The sequence below is a fragment of the Miscanthus floridulus genome, chromosome 17 (genome assembly GCF_019320115.1).
Source record: "Miscanthus floridulus cultivar M001 chromosome 17, ASM1932011v1, whole genome shotgun sequence".
NCBI classification, from domain to species: domain Eukaryota; kingdom Viridiplantae; phylum Streptophyta; class Magnoliopsida; order Poales; family Poaceae; genus Miscanthus; species Miscanthus floridulus.
In genome coordinates this window covers 67,362,090-67,377,173 of record NC_089596.1, presented here as the reverse complement: position 1 = coordinate 67,377,173, position 15,084 = coordinate 67,362,090, and the positions used below count along the sequence as shown (strand labels likewise).

General features: G+C 43.0%; 1 long non-coding RNA gene across 1 annotated transcript; it reads right to left on the bottom strand.

Moving 5' to 3' along the window:
* Nucleotides 1–657: 657 nt before the first annotated feature.
* Nucleotides 658–1,786, bottom strand: LOC136514800 (uncharacterized). The gene is made up of 3 exons (XR_010773860.1): nucleotides 1,630–1,786; nucleotides 1,315–1,444; nucleotides 658–1,147 (listed from the first exon to the last, which is right to left on the bottom strand). It is a non-coding gene; the product is annotated as an uncharacterized lncRNA (long non-coding RNA).
* Nucleotides 1,787–15,084: the final 13,298 nt, after the last annotated feature.

Genomic DNA, 15,084 nt, shown 5'->3' with positions numbered 1-15,084 from the left:
ACGTGGACGAGCAGTCACGGATCGCTCCTCAAAAACCTAATCGCCGCTCACCCCGTGCAAGGTTCTCAGGCAGACGAGGGTTCCGGAGGCACCTGCTCTCCCTCCATGCGCGCAGAGGTACGTGACGGGGAAGCCAGAGGGCTATTGAGATGTGGTTTCTCGGGAGTGGTTGCAGAAGCTAGAGATCTGGACTGACTGAGGACTACGGATATATGGCTGCGACAGGGAGGGAGAAAGGCAACGGAGAATCCCAGGAGACGGAAAGCGAAAGGGACGGTAACTGGCAGGCCTCCACCATCAAGGAGAGAAAACTCCCGCAATTATGTGGATTAAGTGGCAAAAGACTGGCCACGCCCGCCCGCCCGCCTGCCTGTCCCACGGCTTGGCCGGCGGCGGCGGCACACGCGCGCGTGTGGCACGCTTTTGTCCTTTTCTCAGCTTCTCAATTAAGATGAATAATTTCCAACCATATAAGCTGAGTCAATGTTAAGCCAAAATCCCGTATGATATTAAACCATACAACACTTAAAGTTACGTATCATAGAGTTTTATTTAATTTATTAAATATTATATGGGTCAAGCCCATAATATATCCAACATGTTCAACAACTAAAGAGGCCGAGCTGCAAAAATGTAGCTTCTCTTGACTCCTAATCATAAACTTGGCATAAATTATAACAAAAACTGCCTCTTAAGCCCCTCCACAAAAGTAGCTAGAGTCAACACCCATTCCGAAGAAACCAGAGCCACGCCAAACTGGAGCTAAATGAGATCAAAGCCGTGCACAACTTGAGGTTGGCAGCAAACTAGTATCTCAGCCTGGAGCCAGCACCCAGAGTCTCTGACCTCACAAACACAAAGCCTATATACTCCGTATATATTAGTATTGATGTCATGTATTAACATTCATATAGATTGTCTGTTCCAGGGATTATACCAGAGAAACACAGAGTAATAAAGTACAACGCATTACATCATGAGCAACCATCCTACGAGCATCGAGATTAATCTCTTCACGATCGACCAAACCAAATATATAGATTAACTTGCTTGCTTGCCGGTGCACGGCGATCTTCGATGAGCATGAGCTAGTCGTCATTAATCGCAGCAGAGCTCGCAGAGCCAGCAGCAGCAGAGCGCAGCGATGCTGATGGATGGAGATCATTGACGGTCGCAGCAGCCACCACATGCAAAAGCAAAGCAGGGGCAAACAAAATGGGAAGCGCGTTAGCCAGCCAGCCAGCCAAGATTAATCGCACGAAAGAATGGAACTGATGAACGACTGAAATTGAAAAGAGACGTCGTCGAACGCACCATCCCTCGATGAAGCTCGCCTCGCCGCGCTTGGTCGTCGTCGACGACGTCGCGCGGCGCCGCGGCCCGCAGCACCCCTTCTTCTTCTTCTTGCCGCCGCCCTGCTGCTCAGCGTCCACCCTCGGGTAGCCTATATATGTTGGTGATATTATTCATTGAGCACAAATTGAAGCCATGACGATCGATATGGTATGACCGTATGAATAGACATGCATATACTCGAAGAAGAACCCGGCCAGTGCAGTGTATGTGTATGTGTATGTGTATGTGTATGTATTCTCAGTATCTGGTTCAGTTGAGAATTGAGATCCTCACCCGGGGGAGGCTGCGAGCTGTTGGTGTTGCTGTCCATAGGACGGCGACGATCTTATTAGCTGCTGCTGGCTTCTGTGTTCTCGTACGTGTGGAAGCTTATTAGTAGCCAAGCTGTGTGTCAACTGTCAACCCAGATTGTAGCTAGATTGCATTGGTGAATGGTAGCCGGCCGGTGCAGCGGCATGCCCAATATATAGGCATACCACGCACGTAACGAACGTAATAAAGTAGCACGTATGCTTTGCTGCTCCGAAATGACTTCTCCCATTTTAGTTTTCTAGCTATAGCTCTTCCTTCGCCAAGTCAGTTCTAGACTAGTAGTACGTTCGTTCCAGAGGGTTAAAGGCCAAGAAGATGAGGGAGTCGAACATCAACTTAGCTTTTCCTTGTGTTGAGGTGATGTGTTAACTAAAAAGGTGAGAGATTCTTGCTCTGCATGCTTCATCGAATAAAAGGAATCGGCAGCTACGCAAAATTCAGCTTGCTTGCTTTTCTTTCTGTCTTTCCGACAATGTAAGAATAATCAACTCGGATGACGCATGAACTGAAAGGAGACAAACACAAATTTAGGGAAATTCAAAGAACATTTCAAATAATAATAATAATAATGACGACGACGATGACAATAATAATAATAATAATAATAATAATAATAATAATAATAATAATAATAATAATAATAATAATAATAATAATAATAATAATAATAATAATAATAATAATAATAATAATAATAATAATACAATATGATATTAAATGAGCATAATTACATATATTATTATCATGAAATATATTTTCATAATTCACCTTTTGAATATAGTCGACGTTTTCTTTGTGAATTTGGTTAAACTTAAGGTGACTTAGAGAATAAACTTGGGACGACGGAGTACTAGTAGCTAGCTTGCATGTCAAGCGAAGAACCTAATTAATAACCAGATATAAAGAAAGAGTAAATAAAGAGCCTTTCCGTTAGAATCAAATCAAGGACCACAAAATCTAAAGCTCCATTACGTAAAAGCCGCTTGTAGAAGATATGCCGCATCAAATTAAATTTGTACTCCCTCCGGTTTCGATTTACAGGTCGTCCCGGAGAAACTCCCGATTTCAAATCACAGGTCGTTCTGTTAATTTGTGTCCATTCTAGACTATACTGCCCTCGCACGTGCACTGACATAGCTCGGTCCCGAGGCTGGATTTGCTTGCTCCCGAGGCGGCAATTAAACCGCGCCGCTACCCTCCCGTCTTCCCCGCTGCTCTTTAAACCGCGCCGCGCGCTGCTCCGTCCGTCAACGCGCGCCGTTGCTAGCTGCTCCGTCCCTCTCTCGCTCCATGGACGCGGAGAAAACGAAGAAAGCACGGCGCGCGTCCACAGCGCCGCATGCAAATTACTAGCACGCGTCCACAACGCCGCATGCAAATTACCAGCGCGCATCCCACTCACAGCGCCGCAGCGCGCGCGTCCACAGCGCCATGCAAAATCGACAAAAACCAGCAAAACTGAGGAATCGAACCCACGACCTCCGGACTCTAGAACTAATGCAATAGCCACTCAGGTGGAGAGACGTTGTTATATTGAAACAACTCCGAGACATATTTAATAAGGGCAAACATGGAAGAATAGATCCAAATTAATTACACCTTGGTATGCTAAACCTTGTCCTAAACGACCTTAATATCAAAACCGGAGAGAGTACTGATTTAGAGGGAGACTTGAGAGAAGAGGAAGATGATCTACACCATATTTGTGCTGACGACGTGGAGGAGAGAGGGAGAGGAGAGGAGAGAAAATAAACGAGTTCGGAGAACACGGTGGGTTAGATATTAATAATATAGTGTGTATCACTACTAAAAAGGATTTTAGGAGACAACCTCCCTAATTAAAACAGACAGACATATTTGAGGACCTCCTCTATTAATCATTTACAGAGACAAGCATCCTAAGATGACCATCTCTTTTAATCATCGATTTATAGGGATGATTATCTTAGGACGTTCGTCTACAAATCACTATTAACCGAGACGGACATTCTACGGGTCAATTTCTGAAAATCGATTAATAGAGACGAGCATCTTAAGAGGTCCATCTCTAAAAACTAGAAAAATAATTCATAACTTTTACGTATGAAGTCGGATGAAGACAAACTTTATATCAAAATTATAGACCTCGACGCGAACTATAAGTTTGTAGTTGAGAAGTTTTTACTTGAAACTGTTTAGAGTCCCGAAATATTATCTTAAGTTCATAGATTTTGAAATTTAAAATTCAAAATTGTCAAACAATCCTGGATGTGTTGACATGACCTATACCAAAGTTATAGTTCTCAATACGGTTTGTAGTTAAAAAGTTTTCTCTTTGAAGTTGTTTAGAGTTCTAAATATTTGTTTTAAGGTTTGAGATTTTGAATTTCAAACAACCTTAAGTGTTCACATGGTTAATATCAAAGTTGTAGTGGTCGATCTGATCTATAAGTTTGTTGTTGATAAGTTTTTTATTTAAAATTCCTTAAAGTCTCCAATGTTAGTTTTAAATTCACATATTTTGATATTCCATTTTTTGAAATTTTTAAACAATTTCTCATTCTATATCAAAGTTGTTGTGCTTAACAAGATTTAAAACTTTATAGTCAAAACTATTTTATTTAAAATCATTTAGAGGCTAAAATATTCGATACAAGATTATGAATTATTAAAAAAATAGCTATGTATACATACTCACAAATGAGTGCATAGTCTAGTGATAGAGATGTGTTATATATGCTAATGGTCATTGGGTTTGAACCCTTGAAGACGGTTTTTTTGGGTCACTCACCTCTGGAAGGTGGCTGAGCCGATCAACTATGACCATTTGGCATAGACGGCTGCACTGTCCACCTCTATATAAATATTTTTTCTAGTAGTATATATATCTATAACTAACTATTCAGCCTGTTCGTTTGGTCGTATTTAGCTTATAAGCTATGGCTTATCAGCCAATGAACAATATTTTTCTCTCACACCAAACCAATCAACAATACTTTCAGCCATGGCTTAGAAGCCAAACCAGCCCAAACGAACAGGGCGATTATCTGTGTGGGATTTAGATATATAACCACAGTAGTTGACTTTATTAACCATGCTCCTATGGGTTCAACCACAAAGTCTTTTAGTTACTCTCTCTCATCAAGTTTTGCTTCGGACTTAGAGCGAGTTAGAGCATTTATTTTCAAGAGACTTTTAGAGATTTTAGTCAAAAATACCCTCCAATAATTTTTTAATTGGATCTCCACGTATAGACACCCTCATTCCATATTCCAAAACCGTTGAATGTTACAAAGATACAGAAAATATTTTTTACAACTTAGATTTAGGGAGTACTCCCTCTGTCCCAAAATATCTGTCGCTTTCGCTTCCCGAGAAACAACTTTGATAAAATATATATTACAAAATATTAATAGTTATGGTACATAATTAGTATCATTGGAAAGATCTTTGAATCTAGTTTTTTAATAAATTTATTTGGAGATACAAATGTTGTACGTATTTTCTATGAATCGAGTCAAACTTATGGCACGGAAACTAGAAACGACAGATAATATGAGACAGAGGGAGTACATTTTAGATAGACCTTTGGTGGTGCTCTTGAAAACAAAAGGTTTCAAAAAGCCATCCCTTCCCTTTCGCCTCCTGGCTTCAGCCGAAAGCCAACGCCGTGACTCGGATACACGCATGCAGGCCATGGAATCAGTTCCCCTGACGGCGCAGCTCGCACGTTGCCTGCCGGGCGGTCGGTCCTGATGCTTTCTTCTTCTTCATGAAAAGTACTGAGATTTTCTATAAAAAAAAAGGTATGTATGTAGTAATTAAGATGACAGATCGAGGAGCCTCAAGTTCTTTTTTGAACAAAATCATAAAGTCCCAGTTGATCCAATAGGTTAGTATACATTGTCCCCTTTATTATTTTCTGATTTCTGATTTGATTACAAGATTTGCACACACACACACACACACACATATATATATATATATATATATATATATATATATATATGTGTGTGTGTGTGTGTGTGTGTGTGTGTGTGTGTGTGTGTGTGTGTGTGTGTGTGTGTGTGTGTGTGTGGTTTTATAAACATATGGTAATAATACTTGTTAGCAATGGAAGCCACCATTCAAATAGCGTGTTATTAATGTCCAAAATATGTTGGAGCCTTGGAGGGATATTAGCAAATTCCAAAATGCTAAAATGGCATCAGTTGAGGCTCGGGTATTATTTCACCAAGTTGAGTACACTTCAGGGTCGGATCCTGCATAAGTACGTGCAATTTTTGGTTACCTATTTGGTAAAACTACTTTGTTATGCTATATAAGGACCGTATGCTAAATCAACACAGGTTGAAGTTCAGAGGGACGACCACAAATCACCAAACCTCTTTAGGATGGATATCTCACATAAGAACAAGGGCACACATATATGTCCCCTGCACTTTCATTACCATAAACTACATGAAATCATATCAAGACCCTCCACCCAATTCTACAAATTAAGCCACTTGAGGACTACACCCATTGGGTGCCTTGTTTGTGCACCCATGGTAGAAGACCTTACAAGAACCATAAGACATCTACCTGATCCAATCAATCAGGTGGAGGCTCGGGAGCTATATCTAGTGGGTGCATTGTCAGTGCATCCACAACTAGATCAATAAGGCGTACCTCGAGCACCGACGCTAAGGAACTCAGAGCAACCAGAACACTTAGACTTGAAGCATTTAGATGCCAAAGCATTCGGACTTAGGCTGTAACCAGACGAACAAGAAGAGCAAGGAAGGCATCTAAAGTATGAAGGACTTAGATAACTTGACCTAGTTATACTAGCGATGACTTGACGCTAAGGTATCATCATGGAGGACATAACCAGCTCCCTAGACATAGGTTGGGACTGATCGACTACTCAGAATCCTACAAACACATGGGTATCTTCATTGGTGTGGAGAACAAGACATAGTTAGTTACATCCCCAGTATCTTGGAAGACCTTGTTGTGTAACGGACCAGGACATGAACCCTAGTATAAAAGGAAATCAACATGTAACCTTGCCCTCTATAGATGGAGGGAAGGGCTCTCTAGACTAGGACAAACCCAACACATACATCCCATAGAGCCTTATTAGGCAACATCCTCATCTCGCATATGATAGACAAGTAATACAACCATATATCCAGTGGACATAGGGCACTCTCTACCTAAACCAGTGGAAACCTCATGTCCCGTGCACTACCCATCTAGATTTGCTACTCACACAATGCCCATAATCATTGTGGGTGACCAAAACACTGACACGAGGTCAACAAGAGCAAGTTGTAGGACGAAGTAATCATCGCTTCAAATATCTCGGCCTACCTCTTTCCATACCATCTCCTCCGTCTCAAGAACTATGAAGCCTCATCCATGCATTTAGACAACAAGGCTTTAGTAGTTTTTGGAAGCACCTTAATCTGATCAAGCCTAATGCCAATAAATTTAAAAGCATAAATAGATACAACTTTCATCTTGCAGAACTCCAGGCAATGAAGATAGTCCTTAATGACCTTGGGGGCACCTTTATCCTCCAAAACTACAATTTGACCATCGCTCGTGTTAGCATCTAACAAAAAATAGTTACACTAATGCCTGCATCATCAATCACTAGAAGTGGTATATCACTACAAAAAATCTGGGTTTGTATGACAAATTGAAAATGTCATGGTAAATACAGGATTTGTCATAAAAAGAATCTTATGACGAAAAAGCAGTGTCATGCCGGTCATCATAGAACAACCGTCGCTAAATGTACCTTGTGACGATAAACCAAGGAACCGTAATAAAATGTATGTTCCTTCTGTGACGATGTAATGGGTCGTCATATATTGTACACATTTTATGACACCTAATTATGTTAGAAAAAGAGTAGTCAAAGGGTCATTGAATACCATGATCGTCACAAATGCCAAGTGCGTACCCTGGTTAATGCTCGCTATTATGACGATAAGAAGCTATCAGGTATAGGGTACTTAACCATGGTTAAGACATCTTACGACGAGTCTCTTGATGTCATAAAAAAGGTTTTAATCAAAGGCAAAACTGGCAATGCATTACATATTCATTCAGTGATGAATCTTAGCACAGGTCATATAACATAAACATAAAAGTCGCACCATCATTCACATAGAACCCAGATCATATGATACATTACATAGTGCAAACAAGTTCAAACATCACACAAGTTTGTGGTTTACATATGCAAATAAGTTCATATAGTTTCTGACAGGACAGAGTTTGTAGTTTCAGCAATACATTAGCTCCCATGTCCCTCACCACAAAGTAGAAGAATCTGCACCTTGCAAGAATATGTAGCTCCCATGTGCCTCACTTCCCTCCTTGCTTGCTGCAACTTTAAACTGAACAAAACAACACAAAAGAAAATAAGTAGTTGGCAATAAACTTAAATAGAGCTAACAATAAATTGTCTTCATTTCAATTAATATATACAAATGGTCTATTTTAACTATTATTCTGTAAATCATCCCGTTCAGTCCTAACTAACAACCATATTTGTTGAGAAGACTGAGCTCACTGACATCAAAACAGTCTAGACAAACCCTGAACATTTTTGCTATTACACATAGGTATAATTAGAAAAGAATCACAGAGTGACAGTTTATAAAATAGAGCACTAATGATGGTTGTTACTAGAATACAAAGTGGCCGCAAGCACACATCAGTGCACTACTAACTTCATTGGTGAACTCGCTATTATCATCAATACACAAACAAAAAAAGTTCACTAAATTCCACACAAAACATCAATGGTACACTAGAATGTTTTATGGTCTAGAGTACAGGAAGATAAACATTTGACGAACAATATACAGATATGGAGTATAACAATCTATCCATGACAATTTGAAGAGTGGAACATGCGAACCTCTAGGCTGCCAGTGCAAGTGCATGGACACTCTTAGTTTTTTTAATATTATCTTCGTCTTGACAAATGCGGCACTACACAATATACAGAAGTGGTATTTCTTCAGAACCATTCCATGATTAATAATTGAAAAAACATATAGAATAATGGAAGTAGCAAAAGAAACATCACATAAGTTTGTGGTAACTGGACATGAATGCAAACTGGTTAGGATAGGAAGGAATTTGCAACTAAGCACTACATATGCAACTGTTCTGTGCATGAAGCTACTGCTTCCTTAGGAATAGATGAAGCTACTGCTACTGCTTCATTTCTAATATGTTCTCAATTTGGTAATATGAAGCAAGTAGCTGCTGCCTAACAAGTCCTTCGGCAATATGAACCATGTGTTGGTCGAACACCTGAGACCCTAGCGGGCTAGGGCTCATGCTTTGGTCCTCGCTATTGTCGTAGCGTCTACCACGATGAGGGTGATAGTCGTGGCTAGCTCCTTCTCTCAGACCATCACGGGTACGTCTATGGGCATCAAGGGTGTTGCGTGCGTCATGGTTGTGGCCGAGACGCTCATGTACCAAGAACACGGTGCACTGCCTGTCGCCTTGTGGCGCCTGGTGGACTAACGCATCCTCGTTGGGTCACTTTGAGGGCACGCACTGGCTGGCATTGAGCTCGTGTCTCTAAGATAGCGAGCTCTCAGCCTTCTACGCCATTGCATGCTTGAGCAGCGTGCAAATCTCATGGTAGGTTTGATGATCCTCGAGCATTGTGGGCCTCGAAAGCCCACAGAGCAAGGCCACCGCAGCAGCGATGTTCTGGCTCACCTGGGTGAAGTGTGGGAGGGCTTCATCATCCACGATGATCCTCCGGTTCATGTCGCGGGCCATGGTGCACGTGCGTCCACCGTCTCTATGGCGTTCGATCTCCTAATCGAGCTCCACGTGTTCCTACTCGAGCTAGAGTTGTGCTTCCTCGAGCTCTAGGTGCCGAGCCTTTAGCTACTCCACCTGTAGGCAAGGTGGGGCCCCTGTCTCCCTCTCGACCTTGTCATCAAGGTCATTCGTTGGGGTAGCCTCTTCCTCATGGATGCTTTTGACGTATCCCTCGGGGGTACCCATCATGAAACACTCACAAGAGGTGTGATGGCTCCCCTGTTGGAGTTAGAGCTGGAAGGCGACTCTGATTCTCCTATGAGGAGGTCATGGAAAGACTCTGCGACATATTCAGTCATCCCTATGAATTCATTGTTTGTGGGGGATGGAGGCGTGCGTTGCGCCATAGGGTGGCCATCGGTCTCTGCGGCATTGTGAAGACCATACGGGAGTGCAGTTGGGGCGCTCCAAATGAGGTATTTTAGAGAGAGCGGCTCCCCTCCGGCAAGCTACGCTATGACATTGGCGAATAAGAAGGTGAGGTGGCGTAGGTCCTCCCGGGACGGCCGAGGCCCTAGGAAGGCACCGAGATGGCGCTATAACCTCTCGTAGTCGAAGTCGAGGAGCTAGTCGCTTCCGGGGGTATGGGCCTCCAGTGCATGTAGCTGTAGCTCCTAAAATGCCTTGGTGATCGCATCGAGGCTAGTGGAGTGGAGAGGTCGGACGGCGGCAGGAGCCATCGCCAACTCTCCCTCCGTCGTGACAATGAAGTCTAGGTCCCCAAAGCGCACGTGCACGCCTGGGACCTAGCTGAGGTTGTGACTAGCCATCCAAGGCCTGGTGTGGATGTCAAGACATGCAAAAGGCCCCTACCTAGCACACCAACTATCGGTGTTTTGAGTTGCCACCGACTAGTAAATTTCTAATATTGTGTGTCTTGCTCGGATGGTGTGCTAAGAGGACACGAGGTTTATACTGGTTCGGGCAGAATGTCCCTACGTTCAGTTCGTTGCTACCGCTCATGTTACTAGCACTGAAAGTTCATAGTAGGGGTTACAAATAGGCGAGAGAGGGATAGGTCCCAAGTCTCTGATGGAAAGGGTGAGCGGATGCCGAGAGCTCGGTCGCTGCTCGGTTGTATGTTCGAGGTTCGATGAGTTGATCGGGTTCGAGTCTCCTGTGGTGTGTTGCGATGAGTTTTGATGCCCCTTATGGGACGCCCTACTTTCCCTTTTTATAGGCCAAGGGAAAGCATGGGTTACAGTGGAGGTAGAGAAGAGAACGAGAGGAAGAAGTCCTTTAGGATCGTCGGATCCTTCTCCTTTTATGTGGGTCCCACCGACCCTATAGATGTCAACAGGGGCAGCTTCCTGTCGTGGCCCTGTCCGTCACTGGTGCCACGTGCAGGCATTGTCTGCTGGTCATGGCGCTCCACTTTGTCCTGGAGGACGTCATGGTGAACCGACACATCTGTCGGTGTTCGCACGAGGGTTAGGTAGAATAGTACTGGTATGCCCAATGTTGTTCCTGATGTGAATCCCCAGGTATGGCTCCTCATGGCCATGGGTTATATCGGGGCATGCCGGTCACCTCCCTAGTGTTAGAGCTTTGACTCAGGCCCATTCGCTTGGACCTAGAGTGGTTGGCGGCGGTATGGGTCTCCATCGGTGCGAGATGGATCCCACGGTCTCGGTGTTGGGTGAGGCGGAGTCCTCCCCCAGAGGCCGAAGGAGGTGGAGCGCAGACCCAAGGGTCGGGCGAGGTGGAGCCCATAGCCTCGGGGTCAAGCGAGGTGGAGTCCTCCCCCAGAGGCTGGGCGAGGCAGAGCACAGACCCAAGGGTCGGGCGAGGCGGAGCATACACCCAAGGGTTGGGTGAGGTAGAGTCCGTGGCCTTGGGTCGAGCGAGGCGGAGTCCTCCCCAGAGGTCGAGCGAGGCAGAGCGTAGACCCAAGGGTCAAGCAAGGTGGAGCCTGTGGCCTCAGGGTTAGGTGAAGTGGAGTCCTCCCCCAGAGGTCAGGCGAGGCGGAGCGCAGACCCAATGGTCAAGCGAGGCGGAGCGTAGCCCCAAGGGTCGGGCAAGGCAGAGCCCATGGCCTTAGGGTCGGGCGAGGTGGAGTCCTCCCCTAGAGGTTGGGGGGCAGAGCGCAGACCCAAGGGTCAGGCGAGGTGGAGCCCGTGGCCTCAGGGTCAGGCGAGGTGGAGTCCTCTCCCAAAGACTGGGCGAGGCAGAGCCCATGACCTCGGGGTCAGGCGAGGTGGAGTCCTCCCCCATAGTTCGAGCAGGGCAGAACCAGCCCTCAAAGGTCGGGCGAGGCAGAGCCCATGGACCTAGGGGTTGGTTGGAGCTATAGTCACGCTCTTGACTGCTCGGATGTATCAATGCTGATGGTTATTAGCTCCTCATCTTCAGGTACCCTAGTATTGGTCCCCGACAATGATAAAGTTACCTAATAGTCACCTTGAATCCTACTAGGGAGTTGATGCGGACCCAATAACGAGTGCTATGAAACAACAGGTCAGGGTCCAACTCCTATTGATGTCCAGTGATGACTGAGGTCGTCACATTTGATAAAACATTCAGTGATCCTCCATTGACCATCATAACAAACTCCATAAACCATCACAAATTAGGTAGCTACCTAGGACTTACATTTTATGACTATTCCATGGTACCTTTCCATGACACACGACATGATATCGTCATATATAGTTCCAACGCTTCTGATTGTATGACGCAATAGTGCTTTGCATCATATTATGACACAATATATGACAAAAATATGTATTGTCATGAGGATTTTTGTCATTGAAGGCAACTTTTCTTGTAGTGTATGCAGAGCAATCCAAGCCATTGCACTTTTAAACATGCTCCCCTTGTTCAGACGAACCCATGACATTGACTTCCCCTCGATCACTAGAGCTAACATCAACAAACAACTTTGCTAGCCTAACAGCAAAAGCAACATCTTCATCTTTCTACTTTTGTTCCTCTTCCTCATCATGCATGTCTTTGTATCAAAAATAATTAGGGCTATAATGTCCCTTTCTTCTTGTTTTTCCTTGAAGGTCTTGGAACCACTGATGGCATGACATCCATTGCTTGTGTAGCTTCAAACACTTCTTGACCAACCTTCATGGGGTTCTTAGCTTTCAAAAAAGTACAATCTTTCATCACCTCGATGCTGATACGACCCACAAGTTCAAAAAAAATCCTCATCTTCATCAACCAAGCCAAGCACATCAAGTCCCCCTAAAATATTCGTCTTCTTAGTAATCTTCTTCATTTTGCAATAACTTTAATCCCTTCAAAGCATCCCAATAGCACTTGCTTTACCTACCCCATGCACAACTAGCAGAGCCCATACACATAGGAAATCTTTGCAAGATTAAATATGTGATTGAACCCCTTTGCATCTTCTCCTAGAATGAGAGTCCTCAAGCCCTATTATTTTGTGATACAATTCTCAATTCTATCATAGGTCTGCCTCTTGATAGCCAAAACATAATTAGTATCGATCTTAAACTTGTTAGATCTCTTCAAATAAAAATAGCATTTTGTACACCTTGTCGTAAAAAATCCATTTCCTCAAAACCTTTGTGTCTCTAACAGTCACTAATTAACTGGTCAAATACAAACAACAACATATTCATCAGCAAGATCTTTAGCTCACTGAATTGATGTGTCAATATAAGCTTCATAAACTTTCTACACGATGACAGAGGTGTCATACAAAGGAAAACAATTAAGCTTCCTCTTATCCATGTGCGAAGCAAAAGGATAAGTTTTCTTCATGTCTCCACCCTCAACAAGAACCTCAATACAAGGTAATTTATGATAAAACCAGAATCTTTAGCTAATCACACTAGTAGAAATGTGCACATTTATGACAAAAATCTTAATGACGAATTAAATTCTATCATAGCATATTGATTTCTATGACGAATTTTTTTGTGTCGTCATGGATCATTGGCCTACTTGTTCTTTGTAGCCGGAGCAATATGAGGAGCGTCACGACAAGGTTTGAAGTTGCAGCAACCAAAGTAGTTGGAAACCTTAACCCCATCAAAAGGCCTCAATACTAAGCTACAGGCCTTGAGTTTTGGCTGCCCAAAAACTAATATTTGAGGTAAGATTTGGAGTCAAGCAAAGGATCACAAGGCAAATGGAGACCAACAAAAAAAAAGATCTCGAAAACAATGGATTCATCTTCGTGGGGCTTTGTGGTTTCTTCTTGCCCTTGAGGCCTAACAAAATCTGCAAACATACCCGATGAAATTTAGAATAAATGCCTCATCTACCAATAAAACCCCAAAATGAGGTGATTTAGAATCATCTTCCACCAACTCCAATTCAGAGACATCAACATCATCAAGCCATTCCGGTCCTAGTCACAAGAAACAATAATCACAAAAACAAATAAGAACAAAAGAAGCATGAAAATACAAAAAAAACACAGACGGACCTTTTATCAAATGAACTCAAGTATATCTCAATGAAGTTAACTTTGAACAAAGTAAGGAGCAAAAGGAGGTGTAGAAGTTGTGTAAAAAGTGGAAAATGACAATAGCTTTGTGACTTGGTGAAAAGTATTAACACCACCACTTCTCTTATGAAGCCCCCCTAAGTCTTGTGGTCAAACTAGCCTTTAAAAAGACAACAATGCCACCTCAAAATCCTAAAATTTAGTTGGTTAATGATTAAATAATAGCTAAATATGTAAAAAAAATATGAAGCTGATTCTAAGAGAAAAAAGGGATGATGTTTAATAGTCAAAATAAAATACTTCATGAATTCAACCCAATGAGTTGGTCAGCACCTGCGAAGGGCTACTGTTGGGATTTGGACTTTATCATGTCGTCCGTAATCGACACTATAGCTAATCGCTTCCCTTGGCATCTTAACTTCGCAGGTCCAACATCGGAAGCAACATTTTTGTCGTTGAGACAACTTCGCGAGCTAGATCGTGGTCGACTTTGCATTTTTTCCCTGATGTATCGAAGTGCCAGGCAAAGTCGAAGCAGAGTGGTCTCGCCAATGACGGCGTGTGTGAAGCTTGATGGGTGATCCGATGCGACAGCAAGCTAACATTTGTACTATTGGGCTTCAAGAAAAGGGCAAAACTAACCCAAAGTATACCGAGGATCTTTGTAAAGGTTGGTCAAAGGGAGAGGAAAAATAATAAACACAATCTGTATAGACAAAGTCCCACTACTACAAATGCCTTTTCTTGCATTGTACGGGCCAACTGATAATGAAATGAGGCAAGCGTTCCCGCCTGTCTACTTGTTATCATTTCACTCCTTGTTGAGCGCTTTGTGAATCGAAGCACAACATATGTACAATACAATATTGAGCAAACTTGTTTTCTGCTCATTTAATTACACTCATATCACGATTATTCTAACTTGCCGATGACTGCTTGAAGGTACTTGGTTTTTTAGAAAGTCAAAAAAAAAGGCTGAAGGCACTTGGTTTGTGAGACATTGTTCTCAAATGTTTACATTATAAGACTTACAAGCAATTGATGCCATAATAGGAACTTTGTCATAGTGATGACAAAAAAGAACATTGTCATTGTAACGCAACATAAGTTGGACATCGTCGATGATAGCAAGTACATAGTAGTAGAGAATACATATATCA